The following is a 22,103-nucleotide window of genomic DNA, read 5'->3' on the forward strand; positions in this document are numbered from 1 at the left end:
ACTTCCCCAAAATAAATCCTAGGACATATATTTTAGAGAAACAGCCAATCTGGATTCAAAACTTTCTGCTTGGTAAATTGTTCCAATGGTTAATTCCTCTCCTCATTAAAAATTTACGTTTTATTTCCAGTCTGAAGTTGTCTAGCTTCAACTTCTAGCTACTGGATCATGTTATACCCTTCTCTGCTAGATTGAAGAACCCATTATCAGAGAATCATAGGGTTGGAAGGGACCACAAGGATCATGTATCTAACCCTCTGCCAAGACACAGGATTTGTTGTGTTTAAACCATCCAAGACAGGTGGGCTATCCAGCTTCCTTTTGAAAACCTCCAGTGAAGGAGCTTCCACTACCTCCCTAAGCGTCTGTTCCATTGTCCTACTGTTCTTATACCTAGGAAGTTTTTCCTGAGATTTAATCAAAATCTGCTGTGCTGTAGTTTGAACCCATTGCCTCTTATCCTCCCCTCTGTCGCAAGAGAGAACAACTTTTCTCCATCTTTTTATGGCAACCTTTGAAGACTGCTATCATCTCCCCCTCTTCAATTTCCTCTCTTCCAAACTAAATGTACCCAGTTCTTTCAGCCTTTGCTCATATGGCTTGCATTCCATCCCTTTGATCATCTTTGTCGCTTGCCTCTGGATCCTTTCCTGTTTCTCCACACCCTCTTGATACATTGGCGACCAAAATTGGACATAGTTTTCCAGCTAAGACCTAACCAGCGCCAAGTAGAATGGTACTATCACCTCCCATGACTTGCATGGCTATGCCTCTGTTAATGCAACCTAAAATTGCATTTGCTTTTTTTGCAACAGCATTGCATTTCTGACTCATATCAAATATTTGTTTTGCATGCCGATACGTATAGTGACGGGGGAGCTGGCTACCATCCAAGTCAAGATTATACTCAGTGAAATTATATAGTTTGTGGATTGAAGACTTGGGAAAATTTCAGTGTGTTCACTTCATTGCAACTGGTTCTTAAAGTGGAGGATAGCGATGCATGTGCCACTGGTAATCTGCATGGAAAAGAATTCAGACCAGATTTTGATGATGGTTCCTGCTGCAAAATCCCCTGATGTTGGACTAACTGCATTGTACTCCTCTCTGGCTTTATTCCACTGGGAAAGGGCACATGTTTATTCAGCACCCCTTGATGAGCAATTTTTTCTTGATTCAATAAAACTTAGGGTCCCGCCCCCAATTTTGCTGGATAGTGGGTTAGATGGACCATTGGTCTGACCCAGTATGGCCATTCTTATGTTCATCTAAAAAAATTCAGGAACAACTATACTCTATTTGAGTCCTGAGTTAACATCTTCCGAACCAAGCTGGCCAGAAAAATAAATAATATTCTATAAGAACATAAGAATGGCCCTATTGGGTCAGACCAAAGGTCCATCTAGCCCAGTATCCTGTCTTCTGAGAGTGGTCAGTGCCAGGTGCCCCAGAAGGAACGAACAGAACCAAGTAATCAAGTGATCCATTCCCTGTCGCTCATTCCCAGCTTCTGGCAAACAGAGGCTAGGGACACCATACCTGGCTAATAGCCATTGATGGACCTATCTTCCATGAATTTATCTAGTTCTTTTTTGAACCTTGTTATGGTCTTAGCCTTCACAACATCCTCTGGCAAGGAGTTCCACAGGTTGACTGTGCGTTGTGTGAATAAATACTTCCTTTTATTTGTTTTAAACCTGCTTCCTATTCGTTTCATTTGGTTGACCCCCTAGTTCTTGTGTTATGAGAAGTAGTAAACAACACTTCCTTATCTACTTTCTCTACATCAGTCATGATTTTATAGACCTAAATCATATCTCTCCTTAGCTGTCTCTTTTCCAAACTGAAAAGTTCCAGTCTTATTAATCTCTCCTCATACAGAAGCCATTCCATACCCCTAATCATTTTTGTTGCCCTTTTCTGAACCTTTTCCAATTCCAATATATCTTTTTTGAGATGGGGCGACCACATCTGCACACAGTATTCAAGATGTGGGCGTACCATGGATTTATACAGAGGCAACATGATATTTTCTGTCCTATTACCTATCCCTTTCTTAATTATTCCCAGCATTCTGTTTGCTTTTTTGACTGCCACTGCACATTGAATGGATGTTTTCAGAGAACTATCCACAATGACTCCAAGATCTCTCATCTCATAAGAGATGAGAAATGACATGTACAGAGTGATACATGGCTGTCTGTTCATAGGTGGAGGTTTTCCCCTCTGTTACACTTGGCTGTACTGTGTGTCAGAGAAAATGCCTCACAGTGCTTGGTATAAAATGAAATGAGGGGGAAACATCTGAAGATCACAAGACACTTTTGTAGGTAATTCCTCAATTGAAAACTGAGACTGCTGAGGGCTTGATCAGCTCCGGCATATGCCTGGAGAGGGCACAGGGCTCCCAGCAACTGTGTGTCTGCCCAGGTGCAGAGAAGATTAGAAATACTGTACAAAGCCAAACACCCAAAAGACAAGTATTGATTATTTCCAAAAAAGAAAGGGCTAGGGGGAAAAATATATATATATATAAAATAAAAAAAAAGCTGGAACTGACAGCCTAGCATCACTCTTGACCATTGACCATTTTGCTTGTATAGTGTGTCTTGTTCCTCTTGTCATCATTTTTTTAAAGAATGTAAGCTCTTTGGAGAAGGGGCTGTGTGCTACTCTCCTTCTGGATAGCACTTGGGATAATGGGATTGGGGCCCTTGGGCACTGTGTAATACAAATAAATAAAAATAACACACATTTTCTAAGGCATCAAATAACATGGGGCCTAAGCACTTTTACAACCTTTCGGGAGGTGAAGCTTGGTGCCTCAGAGAATGATGTGCAGTATTGGACTGAGAGGTTTTTTTTGGTGGTTTTAGCTCACTTGGGAACTATTCCCCTATGGCTCATAAGGAATGATGTACTTAGCAAAAGCTGATTCTGCTTATATAACTTTTCTCTCTTTAATATGTTCACCAGCAAGACGATACCAGACGGCTGATATAGGAGCTCTGTTGGAAAAACTGATGTTCTCTGTAAATTGATCCTTGAGGACTTAAGTCTGTTTGTTCGCTGAACTATTGAAGTGCATTACACCTTTGGAAGATTTTAGCGAGAATCAGGCACAAAATAAACAAATCCATAAATTATTAGAAAGATCATGGATTTCTTTTTCAATACCTTGATCAGGGGATTAAATAAAGCAGTCTCTGAACTTGATGGATAAATATTGGTGCTTTAGAGGGGAAAGAATTACTTAGGGTTTTATGGTACAATTTGACCACAATTACACATATGAGAATTAAACTGATTTACCCCCAACTGTGACCTGAATGAATCAGTCTAGCTTATATTATTTAGATGCATTTTCTATATCTGTTCACTCAATACATGTGCAATTCCAATTAACAGTTAGTTATGCAAACTCATCAAAGGGTTCACATGCCACTTCGCATTGTTAAATATTTAAATAAGATAATGAATATAATGAAAGATGACCAGTTTACACCCAAGGAACCCGAAAGCCTCTCTGTCATAAATATAAAGGGAAGGGTAAACCTCTTTAAAATCCCTCCTGGCCAGAGGAAAAATCCTCTCACCTGTAAAGGGTTAAGAAGCTAAAGGTAACCTCGCTGGCACCTGACCAAAATGACCAATGAGGAGACAAGATACTTTCAAAAGCTGGGAGGAGGGAGAGAAACAAGGGGTCTGTGTCTCTGTCTGTCGGTATGCTGCTTTTGCCGGGGATAGACCAGGAATGGAGTCTTAGAACTTTTAGTAAGTAATCTAGCGAGGTATGTGTTAGATTATGATTTCTTTAAATGGCTGAGAAAAGAATTGTGCTGAATAGAATAACTATTTCTGTCTGTGTATCTTTTTTGTAACTTAAGGTTTTGCCTAGAGGGATTCTCTATGTTTTGAATCTAATTACCCTGTAAGGTATCTACCATCCTGATTTTAGAGAGGTGATTCCTTTACCTCTCTTTACTTCTATTTCTATTAAAAGTCTTCTTGTAAGAAAACTGAATGCTTTTTCATTGTTCTCAGATCCAAGGGTTTGGGTCTGTGGTCACCTATGCAAATTGGTGAAGATTTTTACCAAACCTTTCCCAGGAAGTGGGGTGCAAGGGTTGGGAGGATTTTGGGGGGAAAGACGTGTCCAAACTACGTTTCCCAGTAAACCCAGTTAGAGTTTGGTGGTGGCAGTGGATATTCCAAGGACAAAGGATAAAATTAATTTGTACCTTGGGGAAGTTTTTACCTAAGCTGGTAAAAGTAAGCTTAGGAGGTTTTCATGCAGGTCCCCACATCTGTATCCTAGAGTTCAGAGTGGGGAAGGAACCTTGACACTCTCCATCTACAAAAAGAAGTACAGGCTTGAGCCTGTTCTGGGCATACCCAGTGTTCCAGGCCTGTTCAGGAACTATCTTACCCAAGTATCGGAGTGTAATTTGGTCCCCATGCTCACTCAGTATTTGTTTTTTCTTCTGAAACTACCTACAGATTTGCCTGGTGACATGTGGACACAACTATCTGGAACAGTGGTTCTCAACCTATGTATCACTGTAAGCCACATATGCAGCTCTCTATGTGTTATGTGAGCCGCATCCACACAATATACATACTATCTGTATGGCCCTGAGGATGTCACATGGGCTGCAGTTGTACTGATTGGGCTGCAGGTTGAGAGCCACTGGTCTGGAGTGAGACCAGTGACTCATTTCACATAGGCAGTTTGAACCACTGACCCTATATGTGAAGAGCCCACTGTCAATCCTCTGAGCTGTTAGTGCTCATTATTTGATTATTCGTTAACACAGGTGACCTGTACTCAGCTCTGCACAAGACATAAATACAGAAAAGCTCTGTCTCTAGCTTCCTATACAAACCAGATGGGTGTAGAATAGACAGGACACACTTGGATGCCCACTGCGGTGGATATTGTTGGCCGTCTTCGTGAGGACATCACAGAAGGAATAGGTCTTTTGGAGGAATCTGAATGAAGACAAACTGGTAGGGTGACCAGACAGCAAATGTGAAAAATCGGGACGGGGGTGAGGGGTAATAGAAGCCTATATAAGAAAAAGACCCCAAAATTGGGACTGTCCCTATAAAAATGGGACATCTGGTCACCCTACAAGCTGGTGGCTTGGTGGTCTGGGAATTTCATGCATAGATAGACCAGCAGGCTGGTTGCTGAAAGTGTGGTCCATTAAGATCAATGGCGCTATGGGAATTTATACCAGCTGTGGATTTGACCCTGCATAATGGTGAGCAGCATGGAAACCTTGTTGCTAAGATGGATGATGAATGGGCAATCAAAACTGGCATCAGTGGTGGAGCAGGCGCTTCCAGTCCCCTCATATCAATGATATTGAGTGGCGTTTTTTCCCCCAGTACCTCAATATTATGCCTCTGAATCCTAGAAAACCTGCTGGTTTGGGAGAATGAACTTCTGCATTACTGCCTAGCAAGCAAACGGCTGGTCCTCTCCAGGGTATGTACTCACACTCTTTCCTAGTGACCATTTATCACAAGCAATAACGCAAATAGGCTCCCACTGATGTCATTAGAAAGCCACAGTTGTCTGCTAGGCTTTACTTCTGGCTTAGCAAGTATTTAATTCCAATGGATGACACTCTCTGATACAGCAAAGACTTTTTTGCAGCATTTTGTTCCCTTGTCAGTTCAGCAGGGCTGACTCACTGTCCATTTTTAGAGCTGATCAGACCTTATTCCAGAATTTTCCCCTTAGAGGCGTATTATGTGAGATGATGTCATGTGGAAATTACATCAGTTTGACCAATAATTCTGGGGTCTAGTTGGTTTCAACTTTGACAGCATGTCTACTACACCTCAGATGCAGTGCCTTGGTGCAATGGTAATACAAATATAATCATAATAATTAATAATGTAACATACACCTCTAATGGAATTGCACCACAAAACTGGTGCTATTCCAGGTTATGGAAAACATACAGTTAGAGGGAGTTCTGGAGGAGGGGGATGGTCTTTCTTTTATTCTGACATCAAATACTCATCTCCCTCAGTATTGAGAGTTTAAATATTTCTAGGGAGAGAATCCCTCCCCAAAGGGAATAAATGTATGTGTGTCTTGTAACACTTAGTGTAAAGCCCAGGACTACGATTACCTGATTCATAGATTATTCATAGATTCCAAGGTCAGAAGAGATTATAGTGGTCATCTAGTCTGACCTCCTGTCTAACACGAGCCACAGACTGCCCCAAAATAATTCCTAAAGCATAACTTTTAGAAAAACACCCAATTTTGATTTAAAAATTGTCAGTGAGGGTGAATCCACCAAAACCCTTGGTAAATTGTTCCAAAAGTTAATTACCTCACTGTTAAAAATTTATGTCTTATTTCCAATCTGAATTTCTCTAGCTTCAACTTCTAGCCATTGGATCAAGTTGTCTCTTTCTCTGCTAGATTGAAGAGTCCGTTATTAGATACTTGTTCCCCATGTAGGTACTTAAAGACTAATCAAATCATCCCTTAACCTTTTTTGTGAAGCTAAATAGATTGAGCTCCTATAAGGCATGTTTTCTAATCCTTTAATCATTCTTGTGGCTCTTCTCTGAACCCTCTGTAACTTATTAACGTCTACCTTGAACTGTGGACACCAGAACTGGACACACTATTCCAGCAGTGGTTGCACCTGTGCCAAATACAGAGTAAAATAACCTCTCTATGCCTACTCAGGATTCCCATGTTTATGCATCCCAGGATTGCATAAGCAATTTGGGCCACAGCGTCACACTGGGAGCTCGTGTTCAGCTGATTTAGCTGCCTTGACCCCCAAATCTTTTTCAGAGTCCCTGCTTCCAAGATAGAGTCCCCCATCCCGTAAGAATGGCCTACATTCTTTGCTCCCAGATGAATACATTTACATTTAGCCGTCTTAAAACACACATTGTTTGCCTGAACCCAGTTTATCAAGCAGTTCAGATCGCTCTGTATCAGTGTCTTGTCCTTTTTATTATTTACCATGTCCCCAATATTTGTGTCATCTGCAAACTTTATCAGTGATGATTTTGTTTTTTACAGGTAATTAAATAAAAATGTTGACTAGTGTAGGGCCAAGAACTGATCCTTGAGGGACCCATTAGAAACACATCCTGTCAGTGAAGATACCCTGTTTATAATTACATTTTGACACCTATCTTTGAGGCAGTTTTAATCCACTGAATGTGTGCCATGTTAATTTTATGTATTACTAGTTCTTTAATCAAAATGTCATGCTGTACCCTGTCAAATGCCTTCCAGAAATCTAAGTATATTACATCAACATTATTACCTTTATCAACCAAAGTTGTAATCTCATAAAAAAAAATCAAGTTAGTTTGACAGGATCTATTTTCCATAACCCATGTTGTCGGTATTAATTATATTATCTTCCTTAGGTGTGGAAGGAATCACCCATCCTGTTCCCTAATGGGATTTGCTGGTCTTTAGCCAAGACCAACTAATACCCCATCTTGTGCTTTATCTGTTTGGGCATTGATCCATAAGCATTCAAGGTCATTTTCTTCCAAGTTATCAGTGACTCAGAAATAGGTAATGCCACTTTTCACAGAGTGCCACTTCCCCTCCCCTTTGGCCCACTTGATAACGTCCTAAATAGGTTATAACCATTGATTTTAACATTCCAAACATGGGAATCATCTCACCAGGTTTCAGTAATACCAACTAGACCAAATTTATGCTCATAAATGAGCAATTTCAATTCCTCTTGTTTGTTACCCAGGCTCCTAGCATTGGGGTATAGTCAATTAAAGAATTTCTTCTCTTCATTCTCTATTAGCAGCACTCCCATGGGTTGTCCTTATTGTTGTTCCTCTGCCGTGACAAAAATCTGCACCAAGATAGATTGTAATATGAAAAATGTTAGCTGAATTTATACAGTGTGTGTTTTTGCAGAACTTTACCTAATGAGTAGTCCCATTAAAATTGCTGTATTGATCCTTCTGGCAATAAAATAAATTGGTCAGTACGTCACATCGTATCATCCTATTGATCCTGTGAAAGCTGATGGGACGGAGGCTTTCACCACTGATGATATGTTAACACATGGATTATATGTTAACACATTAATTGATATATTCCATAATCTAATTGTAGGCCGGTTTGATTCCTTGAGGGTACAACATTTATTCTTTGTGGTTCATAAATGCTCCAAAAATGCAAGTCATATGGTGTGGCCTAACAGTTTTTCAAACTTGGCTAAAAACAGAGGCAGCTTGAGGAAACTGCCAAGCAACCATGGCTTCCTTGATTAAAAAGGGAAAACCTAGAATCATAAAATTACTTCACACACACAAATGGAGAACCATTGTGACATTCTGATTACTCACCAATGCCTCATCCTCCACCAACAGATACAGGCTGTATTGGTGTAAGGTGTATATTTTATGTATAAATCTGTGTAGAAACTATTAAAGTTGCACAGTTAAGCACAGACAAGTCAGGAAATCTTAATGTGCAACCTTAATTCTTTCCCCTTGAGTGTGCAACAAAACAGTCTCTAATTACATGATCACAGACTATTTCTCCACTAGAGAATGTAGTATCCAATTACTTTCTACTAAACACGTATGGAAGGTAACTACAGCATACATCAGACAACCGGTGGAAGTCATTTATTTGGACTTGTGGGGGTTAACGAGTATGGAATATGACTCAGGAAACCTGGGTTCATTTCCCAGCTCAGCCATAAATGACCTGTGTGACGTTGGGCAAATCACAAAATCTCTCAGTTCCCCATATATAAAATGGAGGTAATACTTTTTTCTCCCACCTTTTGGGTCTCTTGTCTGTTTGTTTAGACTTGGCCCTGAAGAGTTTATAATCTTGGTGTATATTGTACAGTGTCCAGCACAATGGGTCCCCAATCTCAGGGTGGGCCTCTGGGTGCTACTGTAATGCAAATAAAAATAATGTGGCTTGCTTGTCACAAACAATGTTCCATGAGAAAAAGACCTTGCTGATTTCCTAGGTACTATTTTGTTTCTGCTGAGTTATTCCAGCAGCATTAAACTGTGGTGGGATTGGGTTGCTAGATTTAGACTAATCAGTGGACTCATCGCGTGTTGTGTTCAGTCTTTTATGCGTCTGCCCTGACTTTAAGGTCAGGCTTGACAAAGCCCTGTCTGGGATGATTTAGTTGGGGATTGGTCCTGCTTTGAGCAGGGCGTTGGACTAGATGACCTCCTGAGGTCCCTTCCAACCCTGATATTCTATGATTCTATGTTATGATGGATGCATTTTTAAAAATCAAAAGTTAATAAATACCATTTCTCCAGAGCTCTTGGTGCCTCTGGCAAAGAACTGCCTGCATCTTCATCTCTCTGCATAAGTTTCTTGTAGAAGAAATTCATTCATACTGATAAGGTTAAAGTGTTTCTTTGAAAATCCCATGTGGGCTTTATCCACACCACGTCGTTCTCCTCATACAAATAACAAAACCAAAAGGCAGCTCTTGCTCTTTCATGCGCTTATAGCATCTGGTTTTAACTTTCCATCCACAGACTGAAGAAGCTCTTTTTATTACTCTTGAAGGCTGTGACCTTTTTTTCACTTTCTTTCATCTGTGGCAAGTACCAGCTCTATCTGATTTTCTGTAATTGATTTCTGTTCCCATTTCTCTTGTTTTGCTTTCAGATTAGCTTTGTACTCTGCAAAGCTTTGTCAGTTCCTCCAACTGTTGGCTCTCTGCCTTTGCCACAACTGCTTCCACCTGGCTGGCAACGCTTTCCTGAAAAGTCCTTGCCAATTCTTTCTCATCTTTCTTTAGGGCTCCATTCATTTTATTGTCCTGGCCTTCTCTTGCTGCAGTTTCTGCCTTTGCTTTTTCCCTAGCATTGTGCACACCTGTACTGTTTCTGCCTTTGCTTTTTCCCTAGCATTGTGCACACCTGTACTGCTCTGTCTACTATAGTCTGCAATTGCAAGACCTCTGCTTTAGTTTTGCCTGGTGGCTTGAGCTGGTGTTCTGAGAGTGAAGCAGTTGAACCCTCACACACGAAAAACTCAGTCTCTCTGCTTGCTGACCTTAGTTCCTTTGGCCTACGGTAGGTAGTTCTGGCTCTCCAATGTGGTGGTGGTCTCCTCTATATTCTATGGGCCCTGATAATATCATCCATCTGGACTGAGAGGTTCTGAACATGATGCTGCAAAGTCTTGAGTAGTTTCTGAGGTTTATCTGCCATCCTGTTAGCCTGGCTTAACTGCATCTCTTTATCCCTTCCTTTTTTGGCTTCCTCTCTAGCCTCCTTGATCTTCTTGAATTCCCCTTGGGCCTGGAGAATTTCATGCCAAAGAGAGATTTTGATCTCAACTTCTCAGCTTCCAGCAGCTTCTTGACCTTTGCCTTCTCTTGGATATGTTCTCATCCTTGCTAGGCTATTGGTGAAATCAGTAGAGCCACTTGGAAAATTTCAGCCAAAACAAAATTTGGAAAGAAATGGGGTGGCGGCAGGGAAGGGAGGGCAGGAGAGAATTCCCAAAATATCTGTGAAAAGTGTTTTTCCATTTTTGCCCAACTCTAAAAATATAAAATCTCTTCTTGAGAATTCTGCTTAGTAAGTTCAGTTATCTAATGATTTTTTATACGAAATTGAGCTGCTTTTTCTTCCAGAATACTCTTTCCAATAAGTCTTCATGATGTTGCTGTTATCTTCGTTCCCATGTGCCAGTGGCTTCCTGTTTTATCCCAAGTATGATCCCATAGCAATTGATCAATGACATTATGTAGTTTATAGTATTGATTTGTTTTAAGTTCATGAGTATGGTTCTGGAAGCCCCAAGCAGATTGCTTCTCAGGCTTAAGTTACTGACTGCAGGAACGAAGATTCTCAGCTCTTTTTACAAGCGTACTTCTCTTATCTGTGTTTCCGAATTTCTACCCCAAGAACTTCAGCAGGGCTGGGACTTGAAGTTCTTCTTATGCATCAAGTTCTTGTCCTATATAGGTAGCTACACAAAACGGCAATATGACCCACCTAATTGCAGTTCTCACAAACAACACAGTCAAAGTCAACCTTGAAACCCATCTCTCATCCAGGTACGCAGGTCATGTACTTTTCCACCTTGAGGCCTACTGGCATATCATTCATCCTGCATCTTTTAGAGCATGTCCTGTATTTCCATGTATTTATCATTTCTGTGATTTCTCCCAGTCAGACCTTTTGATCTGCCAGGAGCTCAATGGGGAGAGGAAACGTGTGACCCAGTCTCAAATCAGGGAGACAAGTCATTCATGCAAAGGAACTTAAAATGCTATGGGAGTCATTCCTTTTCGCATAACGAACTCTTTCCATGATTCTGTATTTCTGATGTGAAAAATTTTTAATAAATAAAAGTAAAGGGGACAACAAATTTGTGTGAAATATAGTTTACTTTGGGATTTAAAATGGGTGATATTCCTCAAAATGATATTCACTTGAGAGAGATGCTCACTGGTCCTGTGACTGCTGTCCCTTTGGGAATGTTGTCTCTTTTGAATCTCCTGATACAGCAGGCTCCCCACGCACAACACTGTCTTTTCTGCTGCTTCTCTCTATCTTCCTTCTTTACTTCAGTGAACTTTAGGTATAGCTGATGTCTGTCTCCGTCCCAGTGAATTTATTTGATCTTACTGTTTCAGAATCCTGCCCTTGATGCATTTGGTGTGACTGGATCACTCACTTCCCCACTTCTGGAATTGCTCTAGGGATTCTTAGAACATAAGAATATAAGGATGGCTATACTGGGTCAGATCAAAGGTCCATCCAGCCCAGTATCCTGTGTGCTGACAGTGGCCAATGCCAGGTGCCCCAGAGGGAGTGAACTTAACAGGTAATGATCTAGTGATCTTTCTCCTGCCATCCATCTCCACGCTCTGACAAACAGAGGCTAGGAACACCATTCCTACCCATCCTGGCTAATAGCCATTAATGGACTTAACCTCCATGAATTTATCCAGTTCTCTTTTAAACACCTGTTATAGTTGTAGCCTTCACAACCTCCTCAAGGAAGGAATTCCACAGGTTGACTGTGTGCTGAGTGAAGAAGAACTTCCTTTTTTTTGTTTTAAACCTGTTACCCATTAATTTCATTTGGTGGCCCCTAGTTCATATATTATGGGAACAAGTAAATACCTTTTCCTCATTCACTTTCTCCACACCACTCATGATTTTATATACCTCTATTATATCCCCCCTTAGTCTCCTTTTTTTCAAGCTGAAAAATCGTAGCCTCTTTAATCTCTCCTCATATGGAACCTGTTTCAAACCCCTAATCATTTTAGTTGCCCTTTTCTGAACTTTTCTAATGCCAGTATATCTTTTTTGAGATGAGGGGACCACATCTGTATGCAGTATTCAAGATGTGGGTGTACCATGGATTTATAGAAGGGCAATAAGATATTCTCCATCTCTTTTTTAATGATTCCGAACATCCCGTTTGCTTTTTTGACTGCCGCTGCACACTGCATGGATGTCTTCACAGAACTATCCACGATGACTCCAAGATCTTTCTCCTGATTAGTTGTAGCTAAATTAGCCCCCATGATATTGTATGTATAGTTGGGGTTATTTTTTCCAATGTGCATTACTTTACATTTTCCACATTAAATTTAATTTTCCATTTTGTTGCCCAATCACTTAGTTTTGTGAGATCTTTTTGAAATTCTTCACAGTCTGCTTTGGTCTTAACTATCTTGAGCAGTTTAGTATCATCTGCAAACTTTGTCACCTCACTGTTCACCCCTTTCTCCAGATCATTTATGAATAAGTTGAATAGGATTGGTCCTAGGACTGCCCCTTGGGGAACACTACTAATTACCCCTCTCCATTCTGAAAATTTACCATTTATTCCTACCCTTTGTTCCCTCTCTTTTAACCAGTTCTCAATCCATGAAAGGATCTTCCCTCTTGTCCCATGACAACTTAATTTACATAAGAGCCTTTGGTGAGGGACCTTGTCAAAGGCTTTCTGGAAATCTAAATACACTATGTTCACTGGATCCCCCTTGTCCACATGTTTGTTGACCCACTCAAAGAACTCAAAAGATGGCTCAGGTTTGGGAATCTCCCTAATGTCCTCAGCCATGAAGACTGAAGCAAAGAATTCATTTAGTTTCTCTGCGATGACTTTATCGTCTTTAAGTGCTCCTTTTGTATCTCGAACGTCCACGGGTCCCACTGGTTGTTTATCAGGCTTCCTGCTTCTGATGTACTTTAAAAACATTTTGTTATTACCTTTTGAGTTTTTGGCTAGCTGTTCTTCAAACTCCTTTTTGGCTTTTTTAGTACATTTTTATATTTAATTTGGCAGTGTTTATGCTCCTTTCTATTTATCTCACTAGGATTTGACTTCCACTTTTTAAAAGATGCCTTTTTATCTCTCACTGCTTCTTTTACATGGTTGTTAAGCCACGATGGCTCTTTTTTAGATTTTACTGTTTTTTTTTTAATTTGGGGTATACATTTAAGTTGAGCCTCTATTATGATGTCTTTGAAAAGTGTCCATGCAGCTTGCAGGGATTTCACTCTAGTCACTATACCTTTTAATTTCTGTTTAACTAACCTCCTCATTTTTGCATAGTTCCCCTTTCTGAAATTAAATGCCACAGTGTTGGGCTGTTGAGGTGTTCTCCCCACCACAGGAATGTTAACTGTTATTATATTATGGTCACTATCTCCAAGCGGTCCTGTTATAGTTACCTCTTGGACCAGATTCTGTGTTCCACTCAGGACTAGATCGAGAGTTGCGACTCTTGTGGGTTCCTGTACCAGCTGCTCCAAGAAGCATTTAAAGTATTGAGAAATTTTGTATTCTCATTTAAAGCATTGAGAAATTTTGTCTCTGCATGTCGTCCTGAGGTGACATGTACCCAGTCAATATGGGGATAATTGAAATCCTCCACTATTATTGAGTTTTTTATTTTGATAGCCTCTGTAAACTCCCTTAGCATTTCATCGTCACTATCACTGTCCTGGTCAGGTGGTTGATGATAGATCCCTACTGTTATATTCTTATTAGAGCATGGGATTACTATCCATAGAGATTCTATGGAACATGTAGATTCATTCAAGATTTTTATTTCATTTGATTCTACATTTTCTTTCACATATGGTGCCACTCCTCCCCTTCCCCCTCCCCCCCACCCAACCTGTTCTGTCCTTCCAATATATTTTGTACCCTGGAATGATTGTGTCCCATTGATTGTTCTGACTCCACCAGGTTTCTGTGATGCCTATTATATCAATATCCTCCTTTAACACGAGGCACTCTAGTTCATCCATCTTATTATTTAGACTTCTAGCATTTGTGGACAAGCACTTTAAAAAATTGTCACTGCTTATTTGTCTGCCCTTTTCTGATGTGTCAGATTCTTTATGTGAATGTTTCTCATCTGATCCGGTCCATACTTTATCCTCTTCCATCCCCTCCTCCTGACTAGAACCTAGAGAATCTCTATCAATAGACTCTCCTCTAAGAGAAGTCTCTGTGATCCACGTGCGCCTCTGCAGCAATCGGCTTTCCCCATCTCTTAGTTTAAAAGCTGCTCTGCAACCTTTTTAATGTTAAGTGTTTTAATGTTGAAGCTCCAGTGTGTATCTTCATCTCCTATCGGAATGACTGTAAACGTTTTGTGACAAACCATGACCTTCCCTACTCACTGGTGTTTGGTAAATGGATTCTGGGGGCTGTTCCTTTAAGAAAGCTTCACCTTACATTGTGCCCATCTCCAATAGCTGTAAGTCTGTTTACCGAACTATTGAGTTTAAGAGTTCAGATGAGTATTGTTACAAATGAACCATATAAAATAGATTTTGGTGTAAAGAAAATAAATTTATAGAAGTCCACCTGTAATGAATGATGTCAGCAGGCAGTGAATGGCTAAATAAACCCTCTGAAGCTTGTAATTTTTCTGGTGTGATTGATTTCAGGTGAGCTACAGGACATGGAGAAGTTTCAGGCTTTAAAAACTTGCTTCATACACCAGCTAATGGGATATCATAGAATTGAAATGGCTATTAGAAGCATTAAACCTTTAAATCCTTAAATTCACCACCTCACAACAGGTGAAATAAATCATACAGAAAGAGTATTTGATAAAGCTTTAATTTTCAAGCTGCATTTCTATGGCACACCTGATGGAATTTTAATATTTTGTTGTTCATGACACCTGGAATGAATTAAATGATGACAAGATTAGATCTCAAACAATTTACAGTGAAGGAGAGAGTGACAAACTTCTTAGCATGAAAGAGTGAGAATATATCTGATACAGCTTTGTGCTACCTTCCTCTTGATTAAAGACATAAGATATAGACCTCAATAATTCCAGTTATTATCTATACTTAAGACATTTTAATGATGTATTCTATTACATGTTCTGTATTTTGGACTCTGAATTGCTGTGAAGTCTGGCGGATGATTAAAGAGTTTGGACAACCAGCGTTGCTGATCAGATTTGTAAATACACTTGTTTTTGTAATGGTTTGGTGAGTCTGTAACAATCAGTCTTATAAGAGATGTTTGGAGGGCTTGGGAAAGTGTTTTATTTAATACATTTGCAGTTATACCACCTTGAGCAGAGATCTTGCACAGTGTTGTAAGAAAAAGCGGGATTGGGCCAGATCTGTACTTGTATAGGAGACTGTGACAATCGGGATCCAGATACCCCAAAGGGAGTTCAGAAGGTTTAACACTCCCCTCCCCAAATACACAGTTAAATCAACTGATTGTACACTGTCATTGTATTATAGAAAAATACTGAGTAAAGCTTTTATGAAAGCTTGTAATGTTCTGAATGTGATAGTCTTTGTGGGATATGTATACAGACCTGTTTATGAATTTATATAAATAGAAAACTGTGCTCATAAACTTCAGCTCCATTCACAGCAGAGCAGGGCGCAGTCCGTCAGGGAGGGGTACCTCTCAATTCGCTTACACAAAATCAGCTGCAAGTTCCTGTCTTCAGTGTCCAGCCCAGGAAAGGGTAATGGTGGAAATTAAAGGTAATGGAAAGACACTGAGACAACTGGGAATTTTCCCCACTTGGAATAACCACGAGTTGCCGTGCTGGGGGGGTAGGGGGGGTAAGCCTTTTAAAAAGGAGGCTTGAAACTGAAGTTTTCATGCAGAGACTGAGGGCCAGATGGAGGCTCAAGGCTGTCTGTGAAATGCTGGATCCCCCCCTATGGTTAGGGGTGTGCTGGGAAACTGTTCAAAGGAATAGGTAACTTGTCTTAGAAAAGGTATTTTATCTAATACAGAAGTGCAAAACCTTCTATATCTATATATAAAAAAGTTGCGCCTTAATGTCTATTTTCAGTGTCACTCATGTGTGTTTGTTTTCCCTGACTCTTTCATCTTTAAATCTCTGGTTTTTCTCTTATATAAACTTTTTGTTTATTTTTACCCTGGGCAGGTCTCTGTTGTGCAAACTATGTGCAGGGTGTGTGCCAAAGTGAACTGAAAACAGTGAGGCTGTTCTCACACATTTGGGGGTGATGAACTAGAGGGAAAAAGTCCAAGTGTCTGGTAGTTTAAAAACTTGGGTGGATGGATTTGCGGAGACTCGGGACTGGAAGGGCTCTTGGTCACCTTGCAATGAGTAACTAGACTGGTGGAAGCCAGGGTGAGACCTGGTGCTTGTGGACAGGCTACCAATGTCAGGGATCTGAATCAATGCTGCACAGCATAAAGGCACCCAAGGTTAAAGGGCAGGCATCTTACTGGTCTGAGTGCTCCCCAAAACATCACAGAAACCTCCAATGAAAACCTCGGTATTTCACACTGTGGTGTTTGTGCTTTAGTACTGATCTGATACCCAACACAGGTGCTATGGCCACTGTGCTGCTGGCTGAGATGTAGAATTGGGGACCTAAGCACTTATAGTCATCAAAGAACCTACTGCAGTTCCTAAAAGAACGCTGGTGTTACCTGGGGGACGTAGCTAGATTCTAATTTGGATAACTACTGTACCTTCAGAAATTACCCTTTATTGTTGTTTCAGTTAGCTACGGGTATTTGCCATTTCCTTACTTCTTTTTCTAAACCGCTGTACAGCAATATGTTCTGTCATAGAATATCCATCGGATACCCCACAGGTGTTTATAATAAAGAGCACTTTATATAATGGAGTTATTAATTTCATCTGTCACCTGCTTAGAAGTCCAGAGGACTTTTACATGGCCTGCAGCCATAGCATCTTCTGCGGGGATCCTTTCAGAACTTACAAGCTGAGCACAGTTGGGATTGGAGACCTCCGAAGAACATCTTGTTGCTGTAGGAGGTTAGGTTGTTGATTTAATAGATGGCATTCTTCCTTCTGAGGCTGCAGCAAGCCAACGTTCTGGTGTAGTCAAGTGTTCAGGGCCTTGAGCTGCTGGATGTGCCATTTCTCCAATGCAAATTAAAAACATCCTTGCCAGATTCAAGCTATATATTCCAAAGTATCCCATATTTCACTATGAGCGCACCAGATGAAAGGCTCTATAACAGGGAAAGCTTTTTTATTTTCTGTCAGTATGTGAAAAAATATCTAAAAATGAAACTCTTGTTGCTCTTAAAGGGACTCTGTCAATTGCTATAAAATATATACATTACATTTTGTTCAACTATTGTAGAATTAGCAAATAAAATATGCCATTTTTTTTTCTCTTTGGTAAATTCTGATTTACTTCCTGTACTTATAATGGAGTTTGAAATTAACAAGGCCTTTTGGTTTACTTGCAGAGAGTCACTGAGGCTGCTGCTGGAAATAAAGTTAGCTACTGCTGAAGGGCCAGTCAAAAGAGCAGAAAATATGGTTTAAATAGGTCCTACTTAAGCATTAGTAGTTGTCCTTGTTTTAGAATTTTCTCATCAAATAACGGTGGAACAAAAAAAAGTAGACATTTAAGATATTATGTTGGGAACACTGAGATTGTTGCAGAGAGAGTTAATTTGTGTTCAACAGCCTGACAATTGTCTAACTATTTTAGGGCACTGGTTCTAATCTGGATCTTAAAATAACCTGACAGCATCTAATGTTGTGTTTGATTAAGAGTAATAGATATATATTCAGCATTCCCCATTAAATTCCATTTTCTTGCCAAAGAAATTAATTATCCTGTAGTTTTTTCTAAAGAAACTTTTGTCTAAACTAAAACTAAAAAATTGAGTAGGAACACAGATGCTGTTGGAAAGAGTGTATTACTGAAGGTAATCTAGAGTTTATGCTATATTCTTTGAATGGTAGCATAGAAATTATCCTCTGTAACATCCAGAATCACTTACTTATAGCTGCTTACAATGCAATATAAATTTAATCCATACTTATGGTCACTGACCAAACGAATGTTCTATGTTTTAAATGTTAAATATTTATTGAAAGCTAATACAGAACATAAATTACTGTGATTAGCCAGAGGTTTTACAGAGAACTGTTTCTAGCTATATTGAACGAGAAGGTAATGGAAAAATTTATAGCAAAACAATAAATAGAACTGAATCAATCCTTTTCTCTCCAAAACTTTAATTAGTTCTCATTTTTAATTGTTTATGCCAACCTGTTATGTACAATGATAGATGTAGAAAGGAAACAGCTCAGCTCTATCGGTCAAATTAATTGTACTGGGCTTCTCTGGTCAATGCAGTTCCATGCATCTGCAAGAGAGAGTTACTCAAGAGTCACCACCTGAGGCTGAGTATGCAGCACTTACCACTCAGGACCATTCACTTCTAAAATATTCTGTTCCCTCATGGTGCTATTGTTATTCTTTGTGTGGGTGAGTTAAGTCTGGCTCACTCCCTTCATTAACAATACTATCATTATTATTTGTATTAGGTTAGTGCCTAGAGGCCCGCACTAAAAGTAGGGGTTCATTGAGTCCGAGGCCAAGATATAGGAAGAAATAATTCCTGCCCCAAAGAGCTTGCAATCTACATAGACAAGACTGAGAGTGGGACAAAGGATGCAGCATGTTCTAGTAGACAGAGCACTGGACTGGGACAAAGGAGAACTGGGTTCTATTCCTGGCTCTACCACTGGCCAACTAGGTGACCTTGGACAAGTCATTTTCCCTTTCTGTGCCTCTGTTTCCCTATCTGTAAAATGGGGATAATGATATCGATCCTTTGTACAGTGCTATAAGATCTACTAATGAGAAGTGTTACGTAAGAGCTGATATTATCCCTATTTTTCAGGCTGGGAACTGGGACACAGAAAGATTAGGTGAGTACCTAATGTCTGTGCCAGACCTAGGAAATGAGCCCAGATCTCCTAAGTCCTGTGCTTCAGCCATGGACCATCCATGATTCAGTAATAAAATTTGCTGATTCATCACTATCACTTTCCAGAGCAGGGGTCAGTAAGCTTCGGCATGTGGCCCATCAGAGTAATCCGCTGGCGGGCCGTGAGACATTTTGTTTCCATTGACCATCCACAGGCACGGCCCCCCACAGCTCCCAGTGGCTGCGGTTCGCCATTCCTTGGAAGTCTTGACTGCAGTTCACTGAGAACTTACTTTACTGATGTTATTCCCAGGGTGGAAATCTAATTTATTATCAGTAATTTATTATCATTCATGTTTATCGTCAGTCATATTCTCTTTCATATCTTATTATTGATATTATTATTTATTTCAGCTTCTGTTGTGTCTTACTCTTCACCTTTGTATCCTAGCAGTCTTAAGTCTTATCATTTGCCAGTTACACAGTGTATTAACTCTTTTCTTCTTGACTTTTCTGATCATCTTTCTATGGTTATTTGTATTACTATCGCACCTTGGAGTCTCAGTCACGGACCAGGACCCCACTGTAGAAACACAGAACAAAAAGATGGTCCTTTCCCCAAGAGATGGTCCTTTCCCCATCCAAGTAGAAGAGAAAAGACAACAGATGGCTCTACACAGACTGACAGGCTGTGATGGGTTGTCCACCCCACACAAAGCAGAGCAGGTTAAATTAGGTTAATTATCCAGAGAGGCCGTACCTGAGGGAGAGCCAGGGCTTGAGAGGCTGATTGAAGATGGAGTCCAACTGAGAAGAAACAAGCAAGGGCTGGGGAAGTGGCACAGACTGGGCAGTGAAGCAGAAGACTGCCTTGGACAGGTGTCTGATAGGATTTTGCTATCCCAGAAGGGGAGGATTATAGTGAGCTGCGAAGGGACACGCCATAAAGAGAGAGCACCTTGAGTTGCAGAGAGAGAGAGAGGCAGCAGGGTGCATGAGTGAGTGACAGAAGGGGGCACTGCACCTGGAAGGAACTAATTCCCAGAGTAGCCAGGAGGAGACACCCCATCAGTGAGTGAGTAAACTCTGTGACACGGGGTATATGTGTGTGAGCAAAGAAACAATGAGACAGTATTGGTCAACATGACAGACAGTGCTTTTAGCACAGCAGCCTTGCTATGGAATATAATCCACTACAATCATTCTTAGTTGTTGATTCCAAATTACGCTGAAAACTCCTTGGATTCTTTTCCCCTAAATTTTCTCTCTATGGTTGATTATATTAGTGGTATTTAACCCAGTAATCTTTCTATATATTATAGAACTAACAGGAGGGAATGCCAAGTGTGGAGCTTGGGTATAGATATGTCAAACTGCAACATGGCTGTGATCTTAAAAAGACTTAAGCATGTGCAACACTGTCGCTTTTATTGTCTTCCTTATGTAACTAAATTAAAAACAAGGGCTTACGGCCCTCTTCCATCAGGAGAAAGAGCTCCATTTAAAGATTAGGTGCTCATTCTGATCTCTCTCATGCTGGTATAAATCAGGATTAAGTCCACTGAAGCTACACGACTTTAAGGCAAGAATAAGCAAGATCAGATTAAGTCCACGATCTGTCTCCCCTTCTCCCCCCAACCCCTTATTGCACATTTTCTCTATGTAGCCTAGTTTGATGATATAATCTTAATTTTTTAAAGAAAACTACAGCAGTCACTTTTGGTTAACTTATTCCAGGGAAATACAGGCCAATTAATTGGAGGTGGAAGTTATCTCTATCTTTGTACGAGGAGACAGATAACACAGTAACGTATGTGAGAGCCTAGTGGCTGGGTGGAATTTAAGAATGAGACTGCAGTCTGGACTCGTGCACAGTGCCATGGAAGAGCGATCTGTGGGAATGGGATTAGATGCAGGAAACAAAGGGAACTCAGTGTACCAGGTACCTTTACATTGTCATGACTTCTGTCCTTTTCAAACTGTAACTTTAAAATACCATTGCCATGAACAAAACATAGGCCTCGTTATCAGAAACTCTTTTCAGGGTGTTCCAAGCCATCATCGTCCCACCTTTTAAGAACGTTTCTTCTTGACCTAATTATGTTAAGTTTATTTTTGCAAATTTTCTACTTTGTACAAATTATCCAGTGTTAGATTGCACCTAGATTGGACTGAGCCTTCCGGTCCTTACTTCTAACATCCAGCTCTCTCAGGCAAGACTCTCATTGACATCACAAGGCGTTCTGCCTGGATAAGGAGTGATTTAGACCTAAGGCCCTGATCCTGAAACATTTACACATAGACTTAACTTTGTGTACTTGAGTAATCTCATTGACTTCATAGATGAAGGATTTATTTACTCGGGTGTGCAAAGTTAAGCATATACATAAGTGTTTGCAGCATCAGAGTAATGTCTGAAATTTGATCAGCTATGGTGGAACAGGCTGCCCGAATGATGGCACCAGGGGAATGAGAGGTAGTTAATTTTTTAAATAAATGTAATTAACAAGACTTGTAGAATGTTCTGCTTGTATATTGTCTGTCTGTTTATCTTCTCAAATTAGATTATACACTCTTCGAAGGCAGGGACTGTCTTTTTATTTGCGGTATGTACAGTGCCCTGATATTGACTGGGGCCTCAAGATACTACTGGCCGAATAAATAAATGTCACTGAAAAATATAGGCCATTAGATAATACCACCAATAAAATACAGACTTAATATTCCTAACTGTTTGCTGAGGGGATGGTAGCTGAAGCTATCAGCCCTTTAGCACAACATTTTGTTGGGTAAACAACACCAAAATAGTTTTGTAAAAGAAAAGGGGAGCTACATTCTATAATCAACAACATAGCAGTTCAGAGTATTAACAGAA

This window comes from Chelonia mydas, chromosome 1, assembly GCF_015237465.2.
Source record: "Chelonia mydas isolate rCheMyd1 chromosome 1, rCheMyd1.pri.v2, whole genome shotgun sequence".
NCBI classification, from domain to species: Eukaryota; Metazoa; Chordata; order Testudines; family Cheloniidae; genus Chelonia; species Chelonia mydas.